Genomic DNA, 13,007 nt, shown 5'->3' on the forward strand with positions numbered 1-13,007 from the left:
GACTTGTTCTAATCATCCAGACGGTAGGAGGTAATTGCCAGTAGTTGCATAGGCTGGATGGAAGAATAGATTTAAATTGTTGTTGGTGAAGAATGATTCAACACATGAGGACTGATCTGGGTCAGATTTGCGTCCAACTTGGCACTGCAGGCCTTCACTGGAATATGGAATATGAGCCGAGACTGTTGAGGTGTGGCACTGATAGCACAGTTTTTTTGAGATGGCAAACAAGATAAAGGTATTTTATTGTTATTTGAGACAGAGACTGTTTGGCCCGCATTTTTATGTGCCAGAGATTTTTCAGTTAGGATAAGGATAAGGATGTTTATTGATTGAACAAAATACTGCTTGTACGTTGTTTATTTATTTATGTATTTATTTTTATAAAACCCGATGCATTTGATAGAGAGTTTGTAATAGGCGCTGCCATAGAAAGGTGAACTGAAACTGAGTTTTAGAGATAATTTATGAGGAATAATTGCATTAACATTAATTACATTTCTAACCAAGATGATTTGGTTATGGTCAACAATGTATAGACTACTTTCAACAAGTTAAAACTCTAGAACCCAAATGTGAGTGCATTGCATCAATATGATCATTATAAGTATTAAAATTAACATTCTAAAAAAACTCTAAACAATTTTTTCCTCCGTTTATTTGTGTTCCTGAACGCCTCCCCGTGGCTGTGTGCACGTTCACGCAGAGCTGTGCGCGTCCCAGTCATGTGACAGCGCCTCACCACGCATGCGCAAAAAAATAAATACAAGATGGCGGAGAGTGCGGAACTGAAGGTAAGGCGCAGCCTGAAATCATTATAATTTTACTCGGTTACCGAGCGTTTGGTTGTCAAGTCACACCGCGCGGCCGTGATTTTAAGCCCCGGGAGGCTGAGATGTTGTCAGAATTGAATGTTTATCCTTCAAAAGCAGTGGCAACTTAATTGAATCCGCGAGCGCCAAAGCTTGCACGAGCATGTTTATGTTGATATTGAGACGCGCTGGCTTGGCTGAACGGGACCGTTTCTACGGCGGCAGCTGGCAGGGGCGGCTTTCACTTTATAACCCGTCCTCTGTGTGTTGTTTTACCGCGGAAGACAGCGGCTTGCCTCCGGGCTTCACAGCTGTCTCACTCCGGTGTGTTTTGATTTATACTTTTCAGGAGAAAAAATACCGTCGGCTCTCCCGGAGAGCACTTTGTCGCGCGCACGGCGGTCCCGGACTGTCTCTGTGTGACAGCGGCGGCTCCGCGTTTGAAAGCACGCACACATGGACGGATAATTCCTCCTGCTAATGAATGAGTAGAAAGTTGAGGCCACCTGACCGAGGCAGAGTCTGTCTGCAGCTGAAGTAACGCTACCTGTGCGTTAATCCCCGTGTGACGCACTTTACCTGTTGATAGGTGCATAATAAACGTGTAACGGTGCACCGGTTCACCGTTATGCCAGACAAGTGCCCAAGTGGTGGAGGAAGTACTCAAATCCTTTATTTGCTAAAAAATAGTAATACCACGTAGGTAAACGTCCTGCATTTAAAAAGAAAAAAAATAACGTAACTATTATTATTATTAATAATAATAAATTATCCTTGGATGTTTAAAGTGGTGCTCAGTTTAACTTGGCCTACAGTGATGCATCATAATCTGTAAAATCTTTATAAATTGATTGCTTTTCTGTACTGTGAGAACCACATATCTCTAAAAAGTCAAGTTATCGTGAGCTCAGGAAAGCAGCCCTGTTTTCAGCTGTGATAGGATGCGTTTCACAGCTCATCCAAGAGGTTTTTTTTTCCAACAGTGTATTCAGATTAAGAAGTGTGAGAATGTTCTCAAAACATAACGGGGCACGTCATCCTTTAGCTCATCACAAATATTCAATATCAACACCCCGGGATGGAAAGAGTATAAAAACAGGTCAGACAAGTGCTGTAAAAGGTCATTTATTTGCCACTAAAATGGAAATTCTAATTACAAGTAGCTAAAAATGTGTACTTCAGTACTTAAGTTTTTTTTCACTTCTGATTTTCCATCACAGGTGCACCTTGCCTTCTTACCTCACAGCATTTGTGATGGCGCTGCACTGAAACACTGTTTTAATTCACCTTTACAAAGCAGGGTTGGAACATATCTAGCAGTTTATTGATCAGAGTCTTTGGCTATTTTTAGACTTTTCCCCACTGTGTTTCCACAGCCTGTGGATCTATACATGCTCCTTTGTGCCAGCTGCTGTTCTGCTGCCATACAGACCGTAATGAAGCTGCACCCTCCGCCTCCTTTGAAAAGCCAGATGTGGTCTTGCTGTAGTTTATCAAAGGCTCTCCCCTGTTAATGAAAGTGCAGTTCTTTGGGGAGGGGTGGTTTCAGTGCCTTAAACCCAAAGTGTTTCCAAATTGCTTCTTTTTGTGTCTGTCCAAAGTCAGACATTCTTAGTTATTTAGTTTATTATCACATACAAATGAGAAAATCAGCAAATCCTTCCAGTGGAGGACCTTTTTTTTAACATTTAAATAATAATAATAAATAAATAAATTAATAATCCAAGATAGTTGGCAATTGATTTTCTGATGGTTTGGGATTTTTCTGACAGCAGGTCAAACGAAAAGAAAAAATGCACACTTTTGAGCTCTGGAAAGGTGAGATGGACGTTTGTTCTCATGTTTTATATTCTAGAAGAATTGAAAGATAAAAGATGCTAATCAATTGTTGCTGCGGCTCTAGTTTCATTAAGGATATAGGTGTTTTTCTGTGGCATGCTGCTCTTATTAAAAATAAAAAATGGCGGCGTGTTTTAATTCTTTTTTTTGCTTCCATTGCAAACTGGTCAGATTTTGTTAATATCCATTTTCAGCTCCAAGATTCACACTATCACTTTGTTATACATTGTGCCGTTCCATGTGGTTACACCAGTAACACTGAAGGGTTCATAATGTTACAGCAGTCCCAAGGATCCATTTCCCATTCTGTCTCTTTTGCTGTATGAATTTAGGATTCAGAAAGATTAAATATTAAAACTCATCCCCCGTAGTTTTGGCACATCAGGACATTGCACTGCAGTTTCACACCTGAGATGGAGTCTCTTCTGTTCTCATGCACCAGTAGGTAGAGGGAGGTAAACTGGGATGTTGCACTGGGCCGGCCTGGCTCTCGCTTCTTAAAAAGCACAACAGTGACAGTGTGAGGCAGAAAGAGACAGAGAGATCAGATGCCGTGGATGCAGAGAATATTAATGAAAAAGGGACGTTTGATCCACTAATCTGCTGTTTATTTTCTCCCTTAATAGATTCATATATATTCTTTAAGATGAAACTGTCAAACGATCGTCATATGTTTCCAGTTCCTGAAGTGATGCATTTAAATAGTTCTGTATAGCCAAAGCATCCAAAACTCCCCAAGCAAAAACAATCTGCACATTTTTACATATTGTAAGCTGAAACCAAAAAATAGTCTGCATTTCTGTGTGAAAGAAATTATTGAAATAATACATTGATTATGATAGTAGTTAAGCTGATTGAGCTCCATTTTTTCAGCTAATTGATTCAGCGTAACGTGATAGTTTGGTTTTACCTGTTTTATTCTTTTGATTTTAGTATAAAGAATAAAAATGTTTGTCCTCTAGAAGTATAGTTATGTGCAACATTATCTAATTAATTCCAAAAAACACCAATAATCATTAAGGGTGGGAATCACCAGAGATCCCACGATACAATATCGTTGCGGTACTTCAGTCTCGATACGATATTATCACGATACTGCGATATATTGAGTATTGCGATATATATTGGGATTCATTCAGTTTTTTTTCAACCGCAAAAAAAACCCAAATCAATTTACTTTACTAAAGCAGCAAATATTCAGACAAGGAAATGTTTGGTTACAAAACTATTCATTTAAAATTGTTTTAATTGTCAATATCTACTGGTTTACTTTCACTGTTGCCGATTGGCTGGTTTTGGCCCTATCGGGGCTAACAATAGCATTGAACTGGTAGATTAAAATTGGGCTGTTAAGTCAACATTCTGCAAGTTTCTTGTATTAATGTTTTCATATTGTGACAACAATATGTCCAAACAAGCTGCACACATACAAATACACATCCAGAGTTTTATGCAATTATGGACTCATTTTGTTTAAGAAGTTGAGTTTTATTCAGTCGTCGCTACAACAGAGGACCTACTTACCTTGTTGTGCAAATGTTGTGCATTTGATTGTCTGACTCTTTTGTGGGCTACCAATTCATCCAACATTTCATCTTTCCTGGTTTGATGCAGATTGCATGCTTTGTAAGCCTGTGATGGTGTTTCTGACGAGGATTTGGACTCTTTTACATTAACCGGACTGGTTTTAACTTGTGATTGGGCCGTAAACTGTCAATCTGATCTTGCCGACTCCGTTTACATTGCTGCACTCTTCTTTGCTCGAGGTTTTTCTTTTTGGCGCTTTGTTATTTTAGCTTAGACACCGAATCGGTGCGTAAATCTGAGATGCAGTCTTCTTAGACAAAACCTCTGATGTTTGCCAGGCCTCCCCCCATCCACATGCGTCCTCGTTGAATCGCATTTTGTTTCACAGGAGTCTCGATCCGCCTGAGCTTCTTTGAACTGTCTTCTCTCTTCTCTGGAGCTGCCGCAGCAGCAACCTGGCAATACAAATAACTGTCTGTGCGCTGGCGGCTTATAGGTGGAGACAGTCTATTTGTAGAGCCTGTGGCGAGGTTAATCCCTAATGATACAGGCCCTCGTCTCTGCTCCCCTACATCCTTTCAACACCTGCCTATTCCTCTGTTTGTCATTGTCATTATCACTGCAGTTCATTTTCACTTTAAAGAGAATTAGACGTCACGGGAGTAAAAGATGGCTGTTTGTGGTGTATTTAAAGCTCATTCTCTGTGATGAAGAGTTTGATTTTGTGGCATTTCTTTGTGTCATCTTGGGCACAAAAAAAAGAAAAAAGTACTTGAACTGTAAATAATCTGATTGATGAGCGGCGGATATGTCTCTGTTCACGATGTGAAACGTGATGCAGATGTTGCATGACCCGCTTGCCACAGAGATGTCGGATGTCTCTCGTGTTGAACCAACTGTTGTAGAGAGTTATTGCCTTTTCCCTCGTTCTCTGGCAGTCGGGGAAAGTTTATCTGCCGGAGAAAAGATCTCAAACATGCGTTTACACGTCACGCTGCATTACGTGTATTCAGCCGGGTCAAAACCAGCAATTCAGCTCTTATCGTCGTTGGATATTTGCCTCCCCCTCGCGAGGGCACATCTCGTCTGCAGCGGCCACCGACGTCTGTTCGTCTTCGGCGAGCTTTTTTATTTTAAACTCCTGTGGCGATTTTGTTACACAGTCCCGTTGCCTTGGAAACATGTCACATTCGAGACCGACATGGCAAGCAGTTTGACGCTCGACTGTGTTTCCAACCGGAGGAAGAGAGAGGCAGGCATTTCACTGGGTACAGATTGTTTTGTTTGTTTAAATGTTTTAATATCAGAGAGGCTTCAGTGTGAATCAAGAGGTATACATTCATAAAATTAAATGTCTGGTGAAAAGGCCTGTCATCATGTTTCTTCATGCCGCTGCAGGCTTTAGTAGCCTGCTGTGTTTGTCAGACCCTCACCTTGAAGTCCATAAATAACAGAGTTTAGTCGCACTGTGTCTCTTTTGTAATTCTCCACTCATAACTCACTTGTGATGTGGCAGATATATATTTTGGTATGACACGGTTCAGGATTAGCCGCCGTTTTCCAATAAATATTTTCATGTGCGGTACCTCGGTGCAGTATGTTAGACGTGGTGTTGTTGGGTAGCAGCGACTCTACAGGTTTCCCAAATAGAAACACATATTTACAGGGAAGCCTTGCTGCATATATTTGCACGTTCATGAGGAAGACTTTGCACAGTTTCTGAATGGAAGTATGAAACATTTTCAAATTTACAGTGACTTAATGTAAAGTTAATGCCTGGCTTGAATTACTGGTGAAGCTTTTGTGTGTATTCTGGGGTGTTTTGTCCAGATGTACGTTAACTGCCTTCAGTTAAACGTCACAAGGATTAAAGAGAGATGCTGTCTTATTTTGATAAATACAAATGTATCTGTCACCTTCAAAGATGGAAGACATGTTTTTGTTACGTTTAAAGATAAATGGACAATACATTTAATGTCAGGCTGTCATCAAAAGAAAGACACTTCTACTCTTCTTAAGGTGTTTGTGTTTTACTTCGTTTCCTCTTTGATGTCCGTTTAACATCATATCACGACACCTGCAGCCCGACAGGGTTTTGTCTCAGTTCAAGAGTCCTGAACGGTGAGCTGAAAGGGTTAACGCTTGATAATAAAAGTGAGTGCAAGCGTGGCCTCGCCAGTGACCCGTGACCTGAGGGACGGCCGCTTAAGACACTGATTCACCAAACACTCTCTATTCTTTAGGAAGTAGCCTGTTTCGAGCAGAAAATCCCTCTGCGTGTTCCATCAAACAGCTTTCTATGTTTTACCCTAAAGGAGCAAATATTAATAATAATATTCTGGTCATCTGTAGATAACATGGTGGTTGATTCTGCTTTCAGTACTTCGGAGTGTTTTTCATGCTATTAACACATTTCTGTGAAGCAGATGACTGTAGGGAACCAAACTATGAATGCCCATTTTTCACAATAGTGCCATGTGATAATAATAATTTAATTTCCTACGATTGTGGCTTTATTTTCTAATCTTTGACTCATCCATTGGTTTAGTGTGTGCAGTAAAAGTGGAGTGAAAGAAGGCTGCACAGTCGAGGAGATGGTGTCAGGACAGTATTATAGTGACATTTAGTTCAAGATAATATTTAACGCTGATAAATGTTAGTAGTTTAGTCTATTTATTAAGAAATTAAGAAAGTCTTGTAGAACATATGTTCGTGTAAAGTAATAGTGTGCATGACAATACCCAACTTTTACTGACAGCGTTACTGGCAGCGTTTATTTGTCATGCCATGAAACCGTTATCAGTGAATGCCATCAGACCCGTGCAAAATGTACCGTTGTAGTAAAATATCATTAATGTCAGTCAATAATATTGCCTCGGAGGCAAAGTATTTCCAGAGATGACTTTTGCAGTTTTAAGTAGAGCTGACAAAACTATTTCAGGCCGTGCAGCAGCCGCGTCACCGGCCAGACAGTTTGTTACTATCAACACTTGTGCCAAAACATGCAACTATAAATGAATATAATAAATAAAAAATTCATGTTCATTTCAAACATATGCCTGACCGTTACAACCCGATAACCCATAACAATGAAGATGATAATTTAAAAATGAAATACATACAAATAAACGAATAAATGTTTTTTGATCCGGATTAAAGCGTCTCAAATCGGAGCCGGCTCGGCCACATTATTGGGCTCAAGCGTTCTGTTTGTTTCTCGGAGCGAAAACAAAGTGCACAAGATCAATGAATGTGTGGTGAACAATTGAAAATCGCAAAAATGGCAAACATATTTTCAGCTCTGGCAACCAAAAGCTGATGTCTGGTTGTCACCCTCGCACGCACGCTAAAAAAGTTATTGTTGCCTCGAGGCACAATGTATCATGAGCATCTTTTGTTCCCGTTTGTTATGTTTAATTTTGGAAAATGTAATTAGATTGAAATAGTTTTCTCTGCATCATAGTTATGATTTCAGCACAAACTAATTACGGCATGTTTTCCTCCCATCATGCAGCCGTAGTGAGAGGTGAAGCAGAGTGGAAATTAAATCAGGAGACTTTATTTGGCGCAGACCGGCCCGGTGCACCCGTCTAGGTTGCTGTCTTTCACTTAATGAAGCTCGAGACTTTAGATCCCAGTGAAGCAATCGCGGTTCCCACGTGGCTCCAACATGTAGCTCAACATCAGAACTCTCCTGATAAAAGGAGATCTGTGCTTTACCTGCAACATGTCTGCTGCACGGCCTGCAGGCATGCTACTGTCTCATCCAGGCCGCGGTCCCTACAACTCCCCTTCATCTCGATGTCCCCGGATCCTCAACCAACCCCGCATAAAGGCTGCAGAGTTGGCAAGTGACTGGGTGTCTTCCTACTCTCCGGCATTTTCTCACCAGACCAGTACAGTGAGGTTTTTAGTGTCCGATGTCTTTTGTTCGCAGCGTTTTTAAGCTTCCATTCCTCACTTATTTCTTCAGAGGTGAGGGCTGTGACAATCTAACAGGTGTTTCGTCCTCGCTCAATCGTTTGTACCACTTTGCACTTCTCTGTCAGAGTTTTTCTCTGCCACTTGTTTTTGTCCACATTCATGGCAGAAGCTCTGTGTTGTTTGGTCTACTACCAGCAGCGTGTACCTGCACTGTTTTTGGCACAAGATTACAAACCTCCCCTGTCACCCCGTCTTTGTGGCGTTCGGCAATCGAAGGGGACGGGTTTCAGAATCACCATCTGCCTGCAGCAAGCTGGGACTAGACCTCCGTAGCCTCGGGTGTGATGGCACAGCATTTAGCGTGCTAATGATTCAAAGAGAAATCATTGTGAACTCGGTCCAGCCGGTTTGCATTGACTGATCCTGCTTTGGGGATGGGGGGAAGAATGGCTCGATCTATGTTTTAAGTCCCCAAACTCCATCTTGTGTTTGATCCACAATGCACACGGTGATTTTGATACCACAGAGGCAGGAGGGAGAGAAAACAACAGGCGGAGGTATTTCAGAGTTTAGCCTGAGTCAGAGTAGCTGGAAGGCTAAGAGGTGGGGGGATGGGAGGACAGAGAGGGGAGGAGGATGGGGAGGGAGTTGGCGCTCACTACAGAGCCCTCTAGCCGAGAGTGGGAGCTTTATATAATGGCCAGGTAGTGTGCAACACCCCCCCCCCTCGATCTGCCTACACATCCTCCGCACAAACACACACATCCTGCAGAACCTTTGCAGAAACTGCTTGGCACAACATTATTAGCCTCACCATCTCCCAGTCTCCTGGGACTCAAAAGAACTGCATTACTGTTCACCTCCTCATAACCATGTAAAGTGCAGCAGACATTATTTTTTTTATATAGCTTTGCTTGCAAACAGGGAGTGCAAAAGGGAACAATGTTGGTTGCTTAAAGCCGATACTTTGGTCTGTTTCGGTGTATCGGCCGGCACTGCCTCTAAGGGACGCTCGCAGAGTTTTTTTTTTAGACTTTTACTATGACGCTGTCACGAGGTTAAACACACGTTGGCAGTTGATCTGAACGGGTTAGCTTTCATCAGCTGATGTTTGCTGGTGGCTCTTCATCGCGGGTTGAACTCAGGTTGGACTCCGAGAGCAGTCGGTCCACAGAGTTTCTCTGCTGTCCATCAGAATTGTAATGAATCCTATTGACTTTAAAGCATCTTTTAACCAGATGCACACCGAAGAGCGACAAACAGACGTGAGCTCCTCTGTTGCGATTGTATCGTCTGCATCTGTGGCCAAGTTACGTGTTGTAACATGTTTTCCACAAGCATGGGTCGACCCGCTTGAGCCGCACGGCGCCAAACCGATTGCTGTGCTGCTCTGCTGTGGTCCTGCTTGTTAGCATGGCCGACATCACCGGCCCACCACCGTCTCCTTCCTGTCTGTGCAGATGTGTGCTGCTGTGGCAAGTCTCAGTGTTCAGCTCTCTGCACTTTTGTAGCTTCGACCTGCATCTGTGTGGTTCCTACGTTCCTGTCTCGTTCCTGTACTCTCATATAGACTCTCATATAATACCACAGAGTATTTTGATGAAGATTTTTAAAATCATATCATGGTATTATGATTGTTGTGCAATTTGATTGGGTGTTTATAGTCAGGATTGATTAGAATATGAGAAAAATTTTAATATCACACTAAAGGTTTGCTTTGCCCCACAGAATTATATAATATACGAAGAAATCAGATCCATTAAACAGTTGCAGAGTGTAAACTATTCTTATTATGTAAACTGCAACATTCTTAAACATACTTAAAAATATTTACAAAACAATCTATTTGCAGATTGGTTGAATTAATACTATAAACTGACCACAGCAGTTGGAATTATTAGTTTTACAAATTGTTTGTGTCTCACAAATTGTTGTGCGCCATATTGTTTAAACCTTACAGGATAATTAAAACCACTTGTAGTGCAACTACGACCACAGTTGGTCGTGATTGGGGATCCATTGCAATTCCAGCCCTGCAAGCCAGCAGCAGCATCCTCAATCGGTAAACACAGGATCCAGGTGCACCTTCAGATGACGGTCAGTGTTTTGTGAAGCTTTATAATTGTAAAATCATGATGCAGCTGAAGGCTGAGAGTCGGAGTCAGAATCGAGGTGTGGTCTCGAGACTCTTGTTTCACCGCATTTCTTCTCAGTGTCGTCATGAGGGGAGGAAAATATTTATGATGGACTTTGTCGCCTCAGGCAATGTGAGAAAAAAGCTTGCCTAAATGTGTCTTCCTATGGCGACACAATTTGTACTATGATTTTTTTTTTGTCTGAGCCAAGGTGAAGGTTACTCAATATCAAACATACTTTAAAAAAAAAAAAAAATCTTCATCAGCTTTGTGAAAAGGAAGGTTTTGAGCTACTTGTGCAGATTCATTCACATACACATGAAGACGTTTTCATTGTGTATATGTCATATGATAGTTATGTGACTGAACGGGACTATGTGAGGTATTTGCACACACAGGCACACACACACACACAAGCACACACACACACACACACACACACACACACACACACACACACACACACACACACACACACACACACACACACACACACACACACACCAGCCATTTAGCCAGCACATGTGATCTTTGTGTGTTGTGCTAGGGGCCTAGCGCTTTGTGTGTGTTTGTGAACATGTTCTCCCTCGCATGACAACGCTTTGTGGCATGCAGGCAGTGTCTTTGTGACTGTCCTGCGTGTGTGCGCTCACTTGAACTGAAGCACCTCGCTTGATAACTGTAAAGTATTTGTTGTGTGTGTGTATTCCCCCCCGATTAGATTAATTAGGATAAACACACTGATAAAACAATCATCGACCTTTTTTACTGCAGACATTTTGACATTTCACAGTTGGAGGCGTAAACATGCCTCCAAGTGATTTAGTTTTTACCTAACAATTTACTTCCTTAATATCAACAGGGGGAAAAATAATGTTGATCTTATTTCCTTATTGGCGTGTGTGTACGAGTGATTTAGTAACCTGTAAGCCTCTGGCAGATGCAGTACTGTGTTCCTCTGAATCTCTCTGCTACACCTCAGACATGGAAACAAGCTTCCTTCAGTTTAGTGCCCTTTTCAAATATTACTGTCATAGAGTTGAGAGTTGGGTCGGTCTTATTTTAGGCGTCCTGGAAGTAAAAGTCTGGTTAATTTTATGCTTAGGCAACGTTAGATGACGGACAATTGAAGTGTTTTCAAAGCTCAAACAAGCCATCTTTGATAAAATCCTGAAGAGAGAAGTGAAGTACGACTCCCAAAGGTTTGCCTCACCAAGGCTGAAGTGATTGTTTTATGTGTCGGGCAACATCAAGCTTGACTTAAACATTGCTTTCCTAACTTCGTAAACAAAATGTGACAAATGAAAAGAGATATTTAAATGCACTGAATTGTTATTTATCAAACAATGGTTTCTGATAGCAGATCGGCCTATCGTCACCGCCACCGTCTCCATCCAGCTATTTGAGACAGCATCGGGCCGATATCAGTATCAGTGCATCTCTCGTTGGAGCAGCTCTGATTCGTCCATCCGCCCGGTTTCTTCTCCATAGCAACTGTGGACGAGGCTCACGGGTATCTTACGTACAGTCAAGCCACCGGGCCGTACCAAACCGATGGCAAAAACTGGAGCCGTGGAGAATTTCATTTGGTTTAGAGACTCAGCTGCTTTCTCTCCGTCCCCCATCCCCCCTTCCCTTTATCTCTCTCCATCAGTCATTCTCAACAGCTCTGGACAAAGCAAATTATCACCCCGCACACCACCTCTCTTTCCAGTCTGACGAGAATCTACCAAACACCCCGAGAGAGATATGAGATTGTAGTTACCATCGTAAGTCCAGCTCAAAGCCAACACCAAGACGGTGTCCACAGTTAACCGGCTAATTGTATATATATATATATATATATATATATATATATATATATATATATATATATATATATATATATATATATATAAATTTAATTCTGCCTAAATGCTGCAATTTTGTGAAGTTATAGGATATGGGGAAATATCTAGCTCCTGTTTCTCTTTGCACCCGTATGGAATAGTGCTTTGATCACGAAGAATAAGTTCGACCTGTGATCAGTGGTATAAAATGAGCTCCATGCAGACCTGACCCCATCTGAGCCCTGCAAGGGGTTTACCTTTTTGGTAAAGCGTTGATTCCTTGCTCACATTAAAAATAAAAAAACGCTGGTTAAAATCAGGACAGATGGACACAACTGTGAGGAAGAAGATGCATCTTTAGATGGATGTCGTCTTGGATATATTCAGTTTGACAAAAAAAGGTTGTCAGAAAACCGATACCCTGTCGTTTTCTTGTTTCCTTCTTGTCTCCCTGCTTCTTCTTGTAATGGGTTGTGGTTGTAATGTGAAACTTTCTGTAAAGCATCAACAGAGATGGAACTCCTAACTGTGAGCGCTCCTTGATATCAGGCGTTGTTCGTTTGTAATCGGCGCCAATTGGCCCAGCAATGTTTTCTCAAAGTTTTGGGCCAGTGTGGACGCAGTCAGCTGCAGATGTTTTCCAAAAAGGAAGCGACAAGTCTCAGCAAGCACACGAAAAGAAACAGCATGAGGCAGAAATAACATCCAGACTTAGTCCAAAAGTCAGAGCGGATACATGACTTATGAACCAAAGACGCAAAGATGTAAAGTTTATGTTCAGTCGGTTGTTTTTTTTGAGAATGTCTTTTGTCTTTGTGAGAAATGATGCTTTGAGTGTTTTAATGTTTACCGCTCTGACAGTGGAGTCGAACAGGGTTTTTTATTTTTATCCTATTCCATCTGTTCCGGCTTTGCTCAAAACTTTCTCTGAAGGTTAGTTG

At 41.6% G+C, this 13,007-nt stretch overlaps 1 protein-coding gene across 1 annotated transcript in view; it reads left to right on the forward strand.

Moving 5' to 3' along the window:
• Positions 1-780: 780 nt before the first annotated feature.
• Positions 781-13,007, forward strand: part of LOC137783413 (E3 SUMO-protein ligase PIAS1-like) — a 43,396-nt gene continuing 31,169 nt past the window's right edge. The window contains exon 1 of the mRNA XM_068573310.1: positions 781-794. The gene's annotated coding sequence lies outside the window, so the exon portion shown is untranslated. The remainder of the gene's footprint in view (positions 795-13,007) is intronic.

The sequence above is a fragment of the Clinocottus analis genome, unplaced genomic scaffold, assembly GCF_023055335.1.
Source record: "Clinocottus analis isolate CAN_PGR_092001 unplaced genomic scaffold, fCliAna1.0.p SCAF_1, whole genome shotgun sequence".
NCBI classification, from domain to species: Eukaryota; Metazoa; Chordata; class Actinopteri; order Perciformes; family Cottidae; genus Clinocottus; species Clinocottus analis.